The following is a 19,117-nucleotide window of genomic DNA, read 5'->3' as shown; positions in this document are numbered from 1 at the left end:
CTGAGCCAACCGGCCAGGGCCATGAATATAATTCTTGAAAGGTCTTCTGCAGTACACTGATTATTTCAGACATTACACAAGATTTTACCTGGTTGGAATATCAACAACACTTCTATATATGCCAAATGACTCTGGTTAAGTCTTATTTAGGAATATTTGAAGCATTTACTTTTCAAATGCACATTGTAGTGAAATCTTCAAAGTTATACAAACTGTAGGGATCAAAGTTCAGCCTACATGGGAGTTCACAATTACCAATTTCTATAGTTGAGAATTATACCAGCAAAGAACCTTTATTTCTCTTATTTCCTTTAACTTATTCCATGTGCTGGTAGTAACCACAAAATCATCTGTTGCCTCATGGACAAGACAGAAAATCTTAATGTCTACTTCATCATCAGAGTAGCAGGGGTCAAAGTTTCTGTCCCCTCTTTGTCTGACAACTTGTCTACTTCCTTGTCCATCACTGCTATGGGGAAACTATATTCCCAGATCACTAATATGTATACTTGGTTCAAGTCTTCTCCCTGTTTTACAGACAGAACTGTCAATGTAAACATATAACCGCTATCTTCTATATAATCATACCATGTAACCATGACTAAATGTCGGGTACACAGACCTTTGGAGGCCAAGCTACAACCAAATGAAGGATACTGATGTTACAGTCTGAATTGAGACCTCAGTTTGATATCAAATATTTTTTAGAAAGTTCATAGGATTGAAATAAAAACTCTATAAAAATATTCCTTCCTCCCCAGACAATATTTACAGTTATCACATTCAGAATGGTGCTCTTGATAGTATAACTAAAGTAGTATTTAACCTTTTGTATAACTGGAGTGTTCTCTTGATTTAGTTTATTGTATTGTTTTAGACACAATACAAAAAGGGGTTTAATATGGACTAGAAAAACAACACTGACATAAACACTTGGTTAAGTGAAACTAAGTATTAAAAAATAACACCATTTTTCAAAAAGGATAAAGTTAGAACCAACTTTCAAATATCAAAAATATTTTTAGTCGAGGCTACATTGACCAGTATCTCTTAAAGTTCAAAAATAAAATTTAAAGACACGTTTTTCCCATTTGCAGATTCAATGATACTATATATAGAGAACCCTAAAAATTGCACCAAAACTATTATAAATGATAAATTCAGTAAAGTAGCAAAATACAAAATGAATACTCAGAAATCAGTTGCATTTTCATACACCAATTATGAACTTTCATAAAGAGAAATTAAGAAAACAATCCATTTATAATTGCATAAAAATACCTAGGAATAAATTTGAACAAGGAGGTAAAAGAACCTGTACTCAGATAACTATAAGATGCTGGAAAAATTAAAGAAGATATAAATAAATGGAAGCATAAAACCTGCTCTGGGATAAGTCGAATTAACACCGTTAAAATGTCTATACTAGCCAAAGCAATCTATAGATGTAATGTAATCCTTATCAAAATACTAATGTAATTTTTCATAGAACTAGAACAAATAATTCTAAAATATATATGGAACCACAAAAGATCCTCAATAACAACAGTAATCTTGAAAAAAGAAGGACAAAATTAGATGTATCACGCTACCAGATATCAAACTAAACTATAAGGTGATAGTAATCAAAATGGCATGGTACTGGCATAAAAACAGACACATGGATCAACAGAACAGAATGCAGAGCCCAGAAATAAACTTACACCTGTATAGTCAGTTAATATATGAAAAAAAAGTAAAAAACATTCAATAGGGTAAAGACTGTGTATTTAATAAATGGTTGGGAAAATTGTACAGGTACTAGTAAAAAAATGAAACTATACCACTGTCCTATACCAGACAGAAGAATAAACAAAAAAAATTAAAGACCTCAATGTAGGACCTAAAACCACAAAACTCCTAGAAAAAAAACAGGCGTTAACTTCTTTGACACTGCTCTTAGTAATATTTTTTCTGATATATCTCAAGTAAGTGAAACAAATAAAAAATAAACAACTGAGACCACATCAAAGTCAAAAGTTTTTACACAGCAAAAAAACATCAAAAAACAAACAAACAAAAAAACAAAAAACCCAACACGAAAAAACAACCCAGTGAATGGGAGAACATATTCACTAATGATACATCTAATAAGGGGTTAATATCCAAAATTTATAAAAGAACTCATAAAACTTAACACCAAAAAGCAAACTATCCATTTAAAAAATGGGCAGAGGAACTGAATAGACATTTTTCCAGAGGACATACAGATGGTCAATAGATATTATCATTAATCATCAGAGAAATGCAAATTAAAACCACAGTGAGATAACACCTCATACCTGTAACATGGCTGTCATCAATAAATCAACAAACAAGTGTTGGTGAGGATGTGGAGAAAAGACAATCTTCAGGCACTGTTCATGGGATTGCAAATTGGTGCTCCCATATTGGAAAATAATATGAATATTTCTCAAATAGTTAAAAATAGAACTACCTTATGAACCAGCAATTCTTCCTGGAAATATGTAAAGAAATCCAAAACACTAATTTGAAAAGATATATGCAGCCCTAACTTCACTGCGACATTATTTACAGTAGCCAAGACATGAAAGCATCCTAAGTGTCCATCAGTAGATGACTGGATAAAGAATAAGTGGAACATGTATACAATGAAATATTATTCAGCCATAAAAGCGAATCAAATCTTACCATTTGCAACAACATGAAAAATCTAGAGGGTAATAATTGAAGTAAGTCAGACATAGAAAGACAAGTACCATATGATTTCACTTGTATGTGAAATCTAAATAAAATGAAAAAAAAAGAAAACAAAACTCATAGATACAGAGAACATTTTGATGATTTCCAGATGGAAGGGACATTGGGGGCTGAGTGATAAAGGTGAAGGGATTGAGAAGTACCACTGGTAGTCACAAAATCGTCATGAGATGTATAGCATAGCATAGGAAATACAGTCAATAATATTGTAATGACTACTGATGCCAGGTGGGTACTAGAATTATCGGGGAAATCACTCTGTAAAGTATATAAATGTCTAACCACTATGCTGTATACCTGATAATAATGTATATTGAATGTCAGTTGTAATTGAAAAATAAAAAAATATATAAAGACATGCTTTTTCCTGATTAATATAAAATATTTCTCTGAGTATTAAGAGCAAATTAAAATTTGAGAAGAAAATAGTAATTTGAGATAATTATTCAAATGCTTGCAACTCTATGACACCCAGAAGCTACATAATAGAATGTATTTGCCCGAAGAAGTTATGTGACCTGAGCTATTTGTCCTGGAAACTTTTTACCTTGCATTTCTCAATGACTGTCTTTCTGAGTTTTCCATTTTCCTTCTTGTCCTAGTTCTCAAACTTCAAAATGAATGACCCATAATATAAAACTAAAGAATGTATGTAATTTTACTCCTAATAAAGTTTTCAGTTAATTTATTTTTTTACATCTCTACATAATCTTTATTGTAGTAAAATATATAACATAATATTTACCATTATAACCATTTTAAGTGTACAGTTCTATGGTATGAAGTACATTTGCACTGTTGTGCAACCATAACACTCTTCATGTCCAGAATTTTCCATTACCCTAACCCGAAACTATTTCCATTAGTAATTAACCCCTCTTTTCCCTCTCCTCCAGCCCCTGGTAACCACTATTCTTCTCTCTGTCTCTGTAAATTTGACTCTTCTAGGTACATGCCTCATATATACATCATGTAATTACATTGGCTTAATTTTAGAAGACGCAAGTAGGATAAAATTTACCTGAAGCAATAAATATATCAGGCTAATTAAGTTGCCTTTTATTTATGTGTAGACCTTCTAGTATTGGCTTAGACATCTAATTCTTTTTTTTTTTTTACACAGAGACAGAGAGAGAGTCAGAGAGAGGGATAGATAGGGATAGATAGACAAGAACGGAGAGAGATGAGAAGCATCAATCATCAGTTTTTCTTTGCGACACCTTAGTTGTTCATTGATTGCTTTCTCATATGTGCCTTGACCGCGGGCTACAGCAGACTGAGTAACCCCTTGCTCAAGCCAGCGTCCTTGGATCCAAGCTGGTGAGCTTTCTGCTCAAACCAGATGAGTCCGTGCTCAAGCTGGCGACCTTGGGGTCTTGAACCTGGGTCCTCCGCATCCCAGTTTGATACTCTATCCACATCTAATTCTGAATAGAAAAATAAATTCTCACTTTTTGCTCTAAAATAATCACAAATACATCTTGTTCATTATGTGCGCTTTTCCTTCTCAAGATAACTTATTTGCCATTCAGCTCCTATCATATAGCAGACACAATGCCAGGCAGGCCCCGAAGATAAAATGGTTATTAGGACATAGTCTCCAACTTCATGCAGCTTACGGTATACTGGCATAAACAGTTAACAGAGAATTTGAATACCTGTATTCTAATAAAGGTTCTGATAGGAGAAATGAGGGTGCTTTAAGATGCACAAAGAGGAAACATCAAACTCATTTTGGAAAAAGAAGGTTTTTGGGAAAAAGTAACACAAACATGAAAGACAAGTAAGAATTAGGAGGTGGGGAAGAGTGATCCCAGGCACAGCAATGAGTATCTGTGAAAAAGGCCTGGAAGAATTTGAAAGGAAAGTGAGTCAAGTATGGCATAGGGAACAGAGAAATGAGATATAGTGTTACCGGATCATCCTGGACCTTATGTAAGTCACATCAAGTAGTCTGCATTCTTTTCCCAAAGCAATGCAGTGTTGTAGAAGGATTCTCTGCAGTATTGTGACATGACTATGTTTTAGAATGCTTGCTCTGTCTAGAATTAAATTAAGGGTAGGAGAAAACAGACCCAGGAAGACTGTAGCAAGAATCCAGAATGACAGTGGCATGAGTTACAGTAAAGATGGGGGGGGGGGGGGGAGGAAGTGAAATCTCTACTGAATTCCTATAAACAGGCATATATATATTCTTTTTAAAGAGCACATACAAAATAGTTGTATACAATTATGGCTTCTCTTAAAGTGTCTTATGCATTAATACAAAAACAAAACCAAATTATTGAAATTGAATAATAAAGTGAAATGGCTTCTGAAAATAGTTTGATCTTAGATGTGGAAATTAAATGAAAATTAGAAGAAGTAGGAATTCCATCTTAGAGTTTCAATCTCACAATTTAGGGGAATAAAGTTTAGATAAGAATGCTCAAATAAGTGAAAGATGTGCAAATAAGAAACAGCAAATAGTTATAAATGGACTGTCAAAGACAGCTGCCAAGAATAGCACCGTGAGCTTCGCCTCATGATACTGCTAATAATGTGAGCTGTGAAGGAAACATTCACATTGTGTGAATGTGAAGGAAATGTGAGGAAAAGAAAATGCAAAGTGGAGCTTCAGAAAAATTTACCACCTGTTTATGGGCCTGTGTACATTCACATAAATAGATAGTGAGAAAGCATCCAATTTAAAATCATTGGGATTTTTACAGAGTTAAAAAAAAAAGTCATTGCAAGTTTTGAAAATACTTTGGTATAATTTCAGAGAACTAGAATCTATGTGTCTATCATAACTCTTTTCTGTTTTTCTAAAAAAAATTTAGGTGAGAGAAGAGGGGACAGTGAGGCAGTTTCCCACATGTGCCCCAACCAGGACCCAACCAGCAACCCCATCTGGAGACAATGCTTGAGTACCGAGCTATTTGCAGCACCTAAGGCTGACAGTCAGACCAACTGAGTTATCCTCAGCACCTGGCGTCATGCTCAAACCAATCCAGCCACTGAATGTAGGGGGAAGAGGGAGCTTAAAGGGGGAGAAGCTAATGGTTGCTTTTCCTGTGTGCCCTGACCGGGAATCGAACCTGGGACATCCATAAGCTGGTCCAACAGTCTATCCACTAAGCAATCAGCCAGGGCCAGTTTTTAATAAATTAATATGAAACTAAGAGGGCACTGTACATCCCTAGAATATTTCCCAGAATTCTTCAAAGTAACAGGGCTGAGGATATTAACATATTCTTTTAACTACTAAAGTTAATTTTAGTTTGCACCCTTAAATTGTTTGGGGCAGATTTATTAGGTGTAAGTGACAAACAATAAACAGCACATATTTAAAAGGTAAAATCTGATAAACTTAGGCATGTATATGCCCATGAAACCATGAATAATTAAGAATGTTATAACTTTAACTTGACCAGGCAGTGGTACAGTGCATATAGCATCAGACTGGGATGAGGAGGACCCAGGTTAAAAATCCTGAGGTTGCCAGCTTGAGTGTGGGCTCACCAGCTTAAGCATGGGGTCACTGGCTTGAGCCCAAAGGTCACTGGCTTGAGCCCAAAGGTCACTAACTTGAACCCAAAGGTCACTGGCTTGCAGCCCAAGATTGCTGGCTTGAGCCCAAGGTTGTTGGCTTGAGTGAGGGGTCACTTGCTTTGCAATAGCCCCCAGGTCAAGGTACATATGAGAAAGCATCAATAAACAAGCAATCAACGAACAACTAAGGTGCCGCAATGAAGAATTGATATTTTTCATCTCTCTCCCTTCTTGTCTGTCCCTCTCTGTCTCTCTCTGTCTCTGCCAAAAAAAAAAAATTTTACAACTTTATAAAGTGCATTAACCCTTTGAGTAGTGTGAACATTCATGTACATCCTTGTGCTTCCTGATTATCCAGAGTACGATCATATGTGTATAAGACAACATTAAAACAAGGCAAATATATGTTCTTCTTGTTTCCAAAAATTGGTTATCAAATAAACATGATTTTAAGTTAATAAAACTGTAACTAGAACTAATTTCATTTTTTGAAAAAAAAACAACAACTCACTCCTGGGGGTCAGCGAGCATGAAAAAAACCCCACCTCATTATCAAAGAGTTAAACAATTTGGTGTTTAATGAACTTTATGTAAAAAGCATGTAATACATATATTCCTTTGATGATCCATCATGTTGAGGGGTGCTTAATACACACAGAAAAGCAGCAATTAGATCAAGGGAACTCCTGACAAGGTTGCAGACATCTGGATATACACATCTGTTCAAAAGTCAGTGAGCTGAATAGACGACCCTAGAGAAAGAATTAATGTCAATCTGTCCTTCAGTGATAAACTATTATTACCAAAAATCCAGCATGACACTAGGGATAATAACAAAACAGGCAAGTTAGGTGCAAATGGAATGATCTCAGATTTTATGGAAATTAGCAGCTCTTGATTGCTACTCAGATGGTCAGGTTGGCACTAAAATTCTCATTTAGCCTAAAAGTAGAGAAATTCCTATATTTCCTACATGTCTCATCATGGCCCTATAAATCAGCTTCCCCAGCCACAGAGAGCTTAAATAATCCAGGAGCCAGCACGGGCCTCCTTTGGTCCAAACCTTGTTTCTTCTACTTTTTCAACACACTGATTTCCACCTCCTCTTTCTCTGGCTCTCTGGAACCAATCCAGACCAGTTTTTCTTCTGTTCTGGGGACTCTTAAAGACTCTCATATCAGACTTTTTGATTCCCATTGATCTCCCCAGCTTTTGCTACCGTGTCTATCAATGGGTTCTTTGATTTGCACACTCAGAGGCAGCGATGGTTCTAACAAAGAGAGCTCTGGCTTCAGAAAGTTTCCTGCATTCGGAAGAGCTTTCTCATGTGGATAATTAAGACTGTAACTGCTTCCACTTACTGAACTCTTACTACACCAGGAGGGCGGTTACTAGATCAGGCATTTTCCACGTGTAGTCTCATTTAACCCCTACAACAAACATTTCCGTGAGAAAATTCATTTTTATTGACATTTTATGGCTGAAAGAACTGAGAGGTTAAATGACTCATCCAAAGTCACATGGCTAATCAATACATGTACAAAGAAGGCATCAGGGGTCTAGCACCACAGAGGGTGCCTTCCGCTCAGACACACTGTTGCTCTAGCAAGCACTTACAGAGTGAGTGAGTCCCATGGCATTTTCAATTGACACAAATGTTTTAATCATTTTGGCACCACATTAAATATTTTCTAAACACGGAAACTGTAAACCATTATTGAAAAGCCACATGAAAATAATGCACACAACTTTGCTGCTGCCACATGTATAATTTTCTAAAGGATAATCTGGTAATATGCCTTAAAAGTTCTGAAAAGTGTTTAATTGATATCATCCGCAATTTCACTTTCAGAAACACAACCCAACAAAACCTTCACTGAGCTAGAAGAAACTAAATGCCCCCAAACAAGAGATTAGTGAAATGAATTGTAAAAGTTTGATGTACTGCAGTGTCTTTCAAAGTATGGGCTGTGGACCATTGATTGGCAGGGGGTTCATGAGGCTGAATCTACTTTTGAACAGTGCTAAACTCCAATGAGCCATTTTAACTCTGCTGACATTTGCACCGATAGTGCAAAATTAAAAGCAGCTAAAACTGGGGGCACCTTTGCACGAGTTAAGGTGGTGGCGCCCAACTGTATTTGTAGGCACACTAGTAGCCACGAAATGTTCATCATTACATACTTGCTATTGAAAATGCCAGTGTCACTTAAGAATATCCTTGAAGTAAAAATTAACAATTGTATTAAACATCAACATTTGAATACATGTCTTTTTACTATTCTGTGTGACAAATCAGGAAGTCTGCATACAGAAATATGATGCCTGTCCTGAGGGAAAGCCCGTGTGTAATGCTTCTGTATTTTAGCATTTAATACACAGAATCTGAAGAGGTGAAGTATTAGATGAGGAAATCTCATCATGTCATAAAAGGGAAGGGACAGAGACCACATAATCTGCAGTCTGGATGGCCAGGAAGTATTTGAGAGACAGCAATGTGAAGAGATATAGGAGGCACACAGGTTTACAGACAAATTCTGCCAACTTCATAGTTTTTTCTCAGGTTGACTAAACCAGAGCTTTGGGGAATATACTACATACTTTTGTTTCAAAAAGAAAGCAAATATCTGAACCATTTCTTGAATTTTATTTATAATCTCTACTTATAACACTTCTTGATGATTGATACCTGCTTGATTAAATGCATGCTCATTAATCAGAAAGCCACTTAATGTGGAAATTAAAAGTCTAAAAAAGACCCCAGACCCCCATAGTCACAGGGACTTAAAAATGGCTGAGCCAGGAATCCATATGCCCAGGGGAGTTGGTTTTGTGTGTATTTTTTCAGCTGAAGCTTTTTATATAATAGGGAAAAGGCTATCCCATTTCTAACAATTACTTATATTTTTTCTCATCAACTTTAGAATAGCTAAAATAAAAAAAAAAGACTTCTTTCAGTAAATACTAAATAGTCTTCCATGGTTCAAGGAGAGATCTGTCTTTTTAAAATGAAATAATAAAATAATCTGACATTTCAATAAGTACATTGTTGGATTGTTTAAAGCTATTTCCTATTAGGAAACATATCTCTAAGTATTAAGAGATGATTAGTAAGGTCAACAGTGCAAGATGCTCTTGGGCAAACTTTCAGAAAAAAAATAACAGTGTTTTCATGTGGAGAGAAACTTTCTAGAATGATTCACTTTCACATTTAAAATGTAACTCTAATCAAAACTTTGGAAAGACTAAAAAGTCTGTGTGAGCAATGACTGGCCACAAAGGCAAAGGCAGGCAGCAAAGTTTCACAGTCCTGGACCAGGAATCAGTAGACAAAAGGATCCAGACGCCACTGCTGGTTGGTTGTGTGGCTTTGCCCACGTACCTTTATCTTTCCCGATCTCAGTTTCTCAGTATGTGTGTAACATTTGGGAGGGTTGTACGTAAAGATCTCAGAGGTGTCTCTGAGCCCTGAAATTCTATTTTTAATTTCTTTTTTGTATTGTGAATTTTTGCCTTGTCACTCTCCTGGATTTCTGTCTATCATTGGCATTGTTGACAACAATCTCCTAAAAATGCCTTCCTTGGCTTTTCGTGTGAGTGCAGCTCGCACGGACTTCTGTTTATTACGGCTAACCTTCATGGCTCAGTTTCCGTACTGCTGCTCTCTTTCCTCGTTCAAGTAACTGACTATTTCTAGTGTGTTCCACTAGTACTTCCTCATCAAAACTTACAACTCGATCTCTAGGCCTAAAAGTCACAACACATAATGGACATGGGTTATGAGAATGGATTTTGGAATTTAATAATACTTGGAGATATTCTTCTAACTCAGGATTTTCTAAAGACCTTTTGAAAATTAGTTTCCCAATTACACAAATTACAAAACAGAATAAGAAAGGCCAGATCAATTACTCACCCAGCTATTAAGTTGAACCTTACCCAAATTAATAGAAGAGTGCATGGTCCTAGGGCAGAGCAGATTTTGTTAAACTTTTGTTAAAGTATTTTCTGGAACCCTTGCCAGGGGAGGTATTAAAGGAGACAAATAAGTACTTAGGGGTTGACAGTTACCTAATACTTGCTTTTCATAATTTACCTGAAGCCCTTTCCAAATAGTTACTGCATTGTCCAGTACCCAAGTATCTGGTAGAGATCACATATTTGCTGTCATAAAATACAGTCAGAATAACCCGGCCTCTTCACATGGTAAATTCCATCCAGAATTTTCACTTAGGTCACGTCCAACAATCAACTTGGAGTAATCAATAACATAGCTGTACCAGCCATCTGAACAGGGATTAGGAGTGTAATCGATGACCATGCAACAGAGAAGATAAACTGGTCCACAAGGAAACTAACCCTTGACCTTAAGCTCTTGTGAGCTGATTTCTAACCAAGTCAATAAATTAGACACAGACTATTAAGTGAGCAAATTAGGGTCTGAATCCTTTCAAACCACACATCTGAGCAGATCCTTTCTCGGAGTGCAGAGTTAACATGTACTGATTCTCCATGTGCCCCTATTTAGCATACTGCAGGCCCTCTGAGTACCCCACCCAAACAGGTAAAACTATAAGAGAACATTATAATCTTATGTTGATGTCCTCTCGGAGTAATGCCTAAGCTTAGCTACATTTTTTTTTTCTTGAAGGAATCAGGATTTTTAAAAGAATAGTGGTCAAAGTGCCAATTTTTCATCAGATTCATTGAACTTCAGACCTTTTGTTGTTGAGTTGGGGCATGTCCTGTGAAAGACAGCGTGTCTTAAATGAAAAGCAGTCATGTCCCACACATACTAAGATCCACAGGCCCAGAAAACCTGACAAAGGAATCCTGTTGGTCAAATAAGTTTGTAAATATGATATATGTTTGCTCGCTTATAGTTTGCATTGGGTGTGGGGAACAGGCTGTAAACAGGCAGGATCTTTATAGCCTAAGGCTTAGTTTTAAACTGAAGCTTTTCCCCACATCCTTGACTGTTGCATGGTGGGGGTGGTGCACTCTCATGAGGAATCGCATTATGCCTCAGATAAGTGACTTTGTATCAGAGACTTCTTTGTTTGTATATTGGATTAAAGGTTTTAATTTCTACACTATAAAATGGGGCAGAGGAACCCATGCAGGAGAGGAGAGCAGAGGAAGGCTATGTGGAAGATAGGAGAAGCAGCCAAGATGGCAGAGTACTGAAGGAGAGGCCAGTTTGTGCAGAGAGAAGGAGATGGGGAACACAGGTGAATAAGGCTGGTGAGGTAGAAACTTTGATTCTAGGAAACTCGGAAAGTCAGTGGCTTTGGGAGCCCTGAATGGAAAGGGAAGTGTTTCCCATTGTGTGTATTTCTTGCCCGCAGGGTGCAAGCTAGGATTAAAGCTAATGGCTCACCAGTTATTGGCTCCATTGCTTCTTTACGGATTGTCTGAATCAAATGCGAACCTGCATGGGCCAGTCGGCTGTGATGGTGACTGTGGCTAGTGGCTTTACAAATCCCTTTCCCCAAACCTCTTGCTACTGGACTTCAGTCCTCTCCATGTTCTCCACAAGGCTCACTCCTACCCACCCGCTACTCATCCGAAGCAAAGCCACTTAAGGGCTGGGTTCTTGCAGGCCAGGAGAGGAAAAGAGGAGGAAGCAAGAAGAGGGAGTGGCGTCCTCCACCTAGCACAGTCTGTGGGTCACTGCTCTTCCCTATCCTCTATAAATGCTCAGTAATTCTGATAGGGCTGGAAAGTGGGAAACAGAAAGGAAAAGGGGAAGGAAGAAAGAGAAGGGAACTCATCTAGGGCTGTTCCTGCATTGTTCCTCCTTCAGTCCAACACTCCTGACACCTTCCTCCTATCTTTATTATAATTCCTTGCACCACCTTATTCATTCCCCAGCTTGTAGCGTTATCCCTTGCAGCCAGACCCAGCCACAGCAGTCACACATTGACATTTGGGAGTCCCCTCTCACTTCTCCAGAATGGCAGGAGGGCATCCATCTCAAGGCTACAGAGGTTCAGTGAAAGCAGGTTTGTTGGTTGCCTTTAATTTAGAAGTATGTCTTTTCTTTCATTTTATTATTTAGAGGTCTGTCTTTTCACAGAAATAATGTTCTCCAAGATGACTAAGTGTGACAGAACTGTTATTCAGGGCATATTTTGAGTTACGGTAAATAGGCTTTCCTGTGCTGGCCTTAGCTCTTAAATATCATAACATTCTGCGTTCTCATGCTTCCCTGTAGCGGCCTTGCCTATATTGTACTGTGCTAATTTTTTCACCAAGTGGAAAAATGAGGAAGAGTGCAAAGTAGAGAATGGGCTTAGAAAAGGTGGAAACAATGTTAGCTTAAATATGTTGGAAAAATTCTGTAATTGTGAAAAGACCAGGTATTCCATACACAAGAAATTCATCATTTGCTCCAAAGCTCTACTTTTGTTTTCTGCAAACAATGTACAACTTTATATAAAAAAATGCTATCACAGGGTCTAATGTTCACTCTGGATTTGGACATGGAAAACCTTATTAAGAGAATTTACATGGCTATAATTCCTTTTAACGAAAATTTTGGTTGTTCAAATTCTAATTCGTGAGAGAACTCTCAGCAGAAAGGTGATAGAGTCTAACTTACTGAAGTTAATCTGACAAAATTATTTGGGAATACTTAAACCACTTATACAGTAACAGGAATGATTTACTGAAAAGCTGTAATAAATTCCTTAATGAGTTTATTTCAGGACTAAAGGGATAGTAATGCTCTGGTTTTTAAAGGGAGAAAAATTAATAGGATTAAATGTGTAATGAAAAGAGCTTGAGGGGAACTTGGCCAATTGGAGCTGCAAAACCATGTGAGCAGATGCACTAAAAATTCTCTGATCTGGGAAATACTGATTCCAAAGTAGTCATACCTCTTAAAACTACCTCAGCCATGTGGATGCAACGAAGAATTTCTTTTTTTTTTTTTTTTTTTTTAGGAAACTTATTTCTTGTTTGAAGGTTTAAAAGAGCAAAGGGAAGTGCTAGTTACCTCACACACAGAGATTTTCCATGGCATTTGATAACTCTTATAGAAACAGTAGTCCAGGTTAACTTGAAACCGATCCTCTGGACAAATGACCAGTGGTACTACTTACTGTATTTCATACAGCTACATTTAAATAAGCATTAAATACATATATGTTTAAAATTTTCTTTAATGGCGAACCCAAGAAGTTAATACCTAATTTTAAATAAGACAAGTTAATAAAGAAATTTCTACTGTTAGAAAAGGCTAGTTATGGCCCTGGCTGGTTGGCTCAGTGGTAGAGCGTCGGCCTAGCGTGCGGAGGACCCGGGTTCGATTCCCGGCCAGGGCACACAGGAGAAGCGCCCATTTGCTTCTCCACCCCTCCGCCGCACTTTCCTCTCTGTCTCTCTCTTCCCCTCCCGCAGCCAAGGCTCCATTGGAGCAAGGATGGCCCGGGCGCTGGGGATGGCTCTGTGGCCTCTGCCTCAGGCGCTAGAGTGGCTCTGGTCGCAACATGGCGACGCCCAGGATGGGCAGAGCATCGCCCCCTGGTGGGCAGAGCGTCGCCCCTGGTGGGCGTGCCGGGTGGATCCTGGTCGGGCGCATGCGGGAGTCTGTCTGACTGTCTCTCCCTGTTTCCAGCTTCAGAAAAATGAAAGAAAAAAAAAAAAAGGCTAGTTATAACCAATATTTTCAGATATGTCATAGTCAAGAGTGTAATTGGACATGGTATCAGAGATTATGAGAAAGTAACGTTAATAGGAATAACTTTTTTTCCCAAGGTTGCAGGCTGTATGATTTTTCTGTAATATCATTTACAAAGGTGATTTGCAGTTTTGCCACTTAAAACATTGCGACTGTGAAATATCAGCATTCACTCCAAAGTTTAGAATTTAAAATGAGCCTCAATTTATTCAACATAGTGCCTTACCTTTAATTTGTATGTTGGCACTTGTTTTCAGGATAGAATATAAGAGCGATAGAGAGATAATGAGCCAAATTATTCAAGCAAGTAAGCTTTCATTACTGTAGACATCATTAGAAGCCACCCTGAAAACTAAAGGGTATTATGTCAACCAAGAAATAATAATCTTATATGTGACTTAAATGCCAAGTCTATCCATGGCTAATGGTTAAGTGTTCAATGATTCTGAAGTGAAATAAACAAAAATATTTTCCAATTAAAATAGAAAAGTTTGGTGATTTCTACCAGGTCTACACTGAATTTACCATCTCTGGTTCCTTACTGTGCCATCTCATTCATCCTCAATTTTTTTATCGGCAATCTTACATATTTGGAACATAACAGAATCAGTGAGTCAAATCACAAACTTCAAGCAACAAAACTCTCCACTGTGTCTTGAAAAAGAGGCTCTTTCAACTTCAGCTTCACAGATTATTTGCTTTTACACTTTCCCTAAAAAGATATGACAAGCTTGGTGACCTATTTTCTAAATCTGAGGACTATCAAAAGCCACAAGTAAGTGGAGGTTAAGACTTGCTATAGGTTTTTTGAGAGCGAGAAAAATAATGGCCATAATAGAAAAGTAGACAATTTACTGAAATTGACAAAAGAATAAGAGTCTGGGAGACAGCAGTGAGACCTAACACAATTCAAAAGGTATTACATGCATGGCAAAAGAAGTGACGGTCATTCTGCTCATTTAGAAAAGTTAGTATTTTGTTTCGTTAGTTTATTTAAGAAGTCATAAAATTAATTCATTTTAGAAGGCTTCCATTTAAAAGGCTCAAAACAATATCTACATGTGTGTGTGTATACATGCATGTATGGGTAAATGGGTCTATCTCTCTATCTATCTATCTACCTATCTATCAAGAGAGATTTTTAGACTCTAAGAACATCAAGCTGACTTCTCTTTAATTCAATTTTAATATAATTAAAAAAAAACTTTGAGATGACATCAGAGCAATGGAGGGGTAGGAAGTGATACCAATAAATCTCCCCCAAAACTCAACAAGATCTTCAACCAGAAACAGAAAAACCTATCCTTGGAGCCTCCAGATGTTTCGCAATACACCCAAAGGTATGATCGAGTGAAAAATTGGCTAAATATATAACCAAAACCTGAAGGAAATAGGGAGTAAGAAATGCTCCGCCTTCCTCACTAACCTAAACAGGGCGGCTTTCACTGGAAACTAAGAATATAGAAACTAAGGCGGGCAAAGGAGGTGAATAGATCCAGGCTGCGGCACAAACGGCCGAAATAGGCTGTGGCACGGAGATCCAAGCCGAGGAAAAACTGTTCCTGTGACAACCCGGGCAATACAGCTAACACTCGCGCCAAACCCAGACAAAGAAAAGACAAGCCGGGCAGCCATTTTACCCCATCTCCTGGTCGGCACGCGCAGATAGTGGGCGAGAGATTCCTTCCAAAGCCCCGAGAGTGTGCGCCCGTGTTGTACCACAGAGAGGCAGAGTCAGAGGCCTTTGTGTGGGCCGAAAGCCTCCGGGCCGCCCCAGCGTCCTGGGAGAGCCGCACACAGGGAGGGAGCGAGAACTAATTCCAACACTGGAACTTTTTCGTACGGGCGGGGGTTTCACTCAGAGGGTGAGGCCCTCTGATATCCTGGCTGGTCTGATATCCTGGACTGCGCGTGTAGATAGTGAGCGAGAGATTCCTCCGAGTGCCTCGGCAGTGCCTTCCCGTGTTATCCCCACAGAGAGGCAGAGTCAGGGGCCTTTGTGTGGGCCTAAAGAGTAATCTCAAGTCGCCCCAGCGCCTTGAAAAAGCCGCACAAGGGGACGGAACGAGAGCCAATTCCAACGCTGGAACTTTTCAGTGCGGGCGGGGGGGTTTCACTCAGAGGGCGAGACTTCCGGTCTGACATCCTGGTCTGCGCGCGCAGATAGTGAACGAGAGTTTCCTCCAAGCGCCCCGGGAGTGGGTGCCCGCCCATGTTACCAGACAGAGTGGCAGAGCCAGAGGTGTTTGAGTGGGCGGAAGCCCCGGCTGATTATGCTAGCAGCTCTGACTGACTGAGCCTTACCCAGAGCCCTGTGCTGAGTGGGAATAGAGTGGGGAGTGGCCAGCTCTTTGAGCCTCTTACTATCCAGGCAGAGGCAGCAGCAACCCCATAGCTGGATTATCAGGCTACTAATTGAGGAAGGAAAGACTAGGAGAGAGGCTCCAGGAACACGGACTCTCTCACTGTTGGAGCCTATAAATGCTAATGAGCCTCGACTGCCAACGTGATTAAAGCACAATACATAACATCGCCATAGAGACTTATCAACTGCAAACCTCTACCTGAGCGTGCCAAAGGGGCAGAACCCAGGGTACAGAGTCACTGACCAGGAAGAGGGAGAGAAAAGAAAAAGCAAGAAGATAACCTCTCAAAATCAAGAATAATCCACAGACTTTATAACCTATCCCATTTTATTGTATTTGTTCGTTTGTTTCTCTTATCTTCATCCTTGATTTTTTTTTTTTTCCTCCTCCAATTTGGTCGTTTAACTCTCTACCGGTCTTACTCTCTCCTCTCCTTGAACTACACTACCCATAAGTGTTACATTTCCCATTATCTTTTCTTTCCTCTTCCTTTCTCTCTATGAGGGTTGGACTCCAAAACCCTTAACTCTCTCTCTCTCTCTCTCTCCTCTTTTTTCTTTTTTCTTCTTTTAGTGGTTCCCTCTTTTCTCTCTCTCTCTCTCTTTCTTTTCTCCCTCTATATTAGTTTCTTCCTTTCTCCTTTACGTCTCCTCTCATTCAAACCTCAATAACAAACAAATTATCTTATCTGGGACTCAAACTTATGTTTGTGGCATTTTTGGGGGTTTTTACTTCACCTTTTTAACTCACTAGCAATGCTCCCATCCCTGGCTCTCCATTTTATCTAGTTCTTGTTCCACTAAATACAATAGTAATTTTTTAATTTGTCCCCCCATTTTCCTGTTTCCCTCTTATTCCTCTCATCATAACTCTTAGTCAACCAACACCTAAATGCAAATCATTTTATTCTTGATCCAAATTTTTTCCTTATTTGCTTTTTGTGGGTCCATACCCCCCCTTTTTTATTTATTTATTTTTTATTTATTTTTAATTTTTATTTTTTGCCTCTTTATTACTTTTCCGCAATTCAGGCCCTCCATTACAGGCATTGTTTGTTCTATTAAATACAATATAATTCACAGTTCACCACAAGATTTTCTCAAGAAAGAGGGGAGAGGAGAGGAGAGGAAAAAAGGAGGGGGGGAATAATTTCCTTTTTTTTTTTAATTTTTAAAAATTTTTTATATTATTTTATTTTTCTTTATTTCATTATTAATTTAAAAAAAACAACTTTTTTTGATTTTTTATTTTTTTAACTTTTTATTCTTTATTAAATCTCATTAATACTATCAACAAAATCACCCTCAGATGCCATTAAGGCAGAGAAAATCGAATATCATGGATACAAAAGAAAGAGAGGTAACACAGATAGATGAGGAAAAATCTATGGAGAAAAAATTTAATATATTGGAAACCTTGGAGCTAAATGACAGAGAATTCAAGATAGAAATCCTAAAAATCCTCAGAGATATACAAGAAAACACAGAACGGCAATTTAGGGAGCTCAGAAAACAACTCAATGAACACAAAGAATATATGTCCAAGGAAATGGAAACTATAAAAACAAATCAAACAGAGATGAAAAACTCAATTCACGAGCTAAAAAACGAGGTAACAAGCTTAGCTAGTAGAACAGGCCAGATAGAAGGTAGGATTAGTGAAAGAGAAGACAAGCAACTTGAGGCACAACAGAGAGAAGAAGAAAGAGACTCAAAAATTAAAAAAAATGAGATAGCCCTACAAGAATTATCTGACTCCATCAGAAAGAATAACATAAGAATAATAAGTATATCAGAGGGAGAAGAGAGAGAAAATGGAATGGAGAACATACTCAAACAAATAATAGATGAGAACTTCCCAAGCCTGTGGAAAGAAGTAAAGCCTCAAATTCATGAAGCAAACAGAACTCCGAGTTTTCTTAACCAGAACAAACCGACTCCAAGGCACATCATAATGAAATTGGCACAAACCAATGGCAAAGAAAAAAATCTCAAGGCAGCCAGGGAAAAGAAGAATACAACATATAAAGGAAGGCCCATTAGGTTATCATCAGATTTCTCAGCAGAAACTCTACAAGCTAGAAGAGAGTGGACCCCAATATTTAAAGTCCTGAAAGAGAGGAACTTTCAGCCACGAATACTATACCCATCAAAGCTATCCTTCAAATATGAAGGAGAAATAAAAACATTCACAGATACAGAAAAGATGAGGGAATTTATCATCAGAAAACCCCCACTCCAGGAATTACTAAAGGGGGTTCTCCAATCAGATACAAAGAACAACAACAAAAAAATAAAGCCACAAGTAAAAGCTCCAAGAAGAACACAATAAAACCAAATTTAAACTGTGACAACAAAAAGTAAGGGGGGAGAGGATGGAGATTAACAGTAGCAAAGGACGATGGAGGGCAAAAGTACTCACAAAATAGTGCACTACAATGAACAGGGTAGAAACCCTTTTCATTATTTAAAGGTAACCACCATTGAAAAAACCACCACAGAAGCACATGACATAAAAAAGATAGCAACAGAGGAAAGATGTATGGAATACAACCAAATAAAAACAAAAGATAGCAAAACGAAAGAGAAGGATCAAACAAGACACAAAACTAACAGAAAGCAATCTATAAAATGGCAATAGGGAACTCACGAGTGTCAATAATTACACTAAATGTAAACGGATTAAACTCACCAATAAAAAGACACAGAGTAGCAGAATGGATTAAAAAACAAAATCCAACTGTATGCTGCCTACAGGAAACTCATCTAAGTAA

At 38.1% G+C, this 19,117-nt stretch overlaps 1 protein-coding gene and 1 non-coding gene across 2 annotated transcripts in view; one reads left to right on the top strand and one right to left on the bottom strand.

The window, feature by feature from the left end:
• The window catches only part of LHFPL6 (LHFPL tetraspan subfamily member 6), a 279,934-nt gene that overhangs the window by 105,435 nt on the left and 155,382 nt on the right, over positions 1-19,117 (bottom strand). The window lies entirely within an intron of this gene.
• On the top strand, positions 13,547-13,622 carry TRNAA-AGC (transfer RNA alanine (anticodon AGC)). Its single transcript has one exon. It is a non-coding gene; the product is annotated as a tRNA-Ala (tRNA).

Source organism: Saccopteryx leptura, chromosome 4 (genome assembly GCF_036850995.1).
Source record: "Saccopteryx leptura isolate mSacLep1 chromosome 4, mSacLep1_pri_phased_curated, whole genome shotgun sequence".
In the NCBI taxonomy this organism is placed as follows: domain Eukaryota; kingdom Metazoa; phylum Chordata; class Mammalia; order Chiroptera; family Emballonuridae; genus Saccopteryx; species Saccopteryx leptura.
The sequence above is the reverse complement of the archived record's forward strand: the minus strand, read 5'-3'. Positions and strand labels throughout refer to the sequence as shown.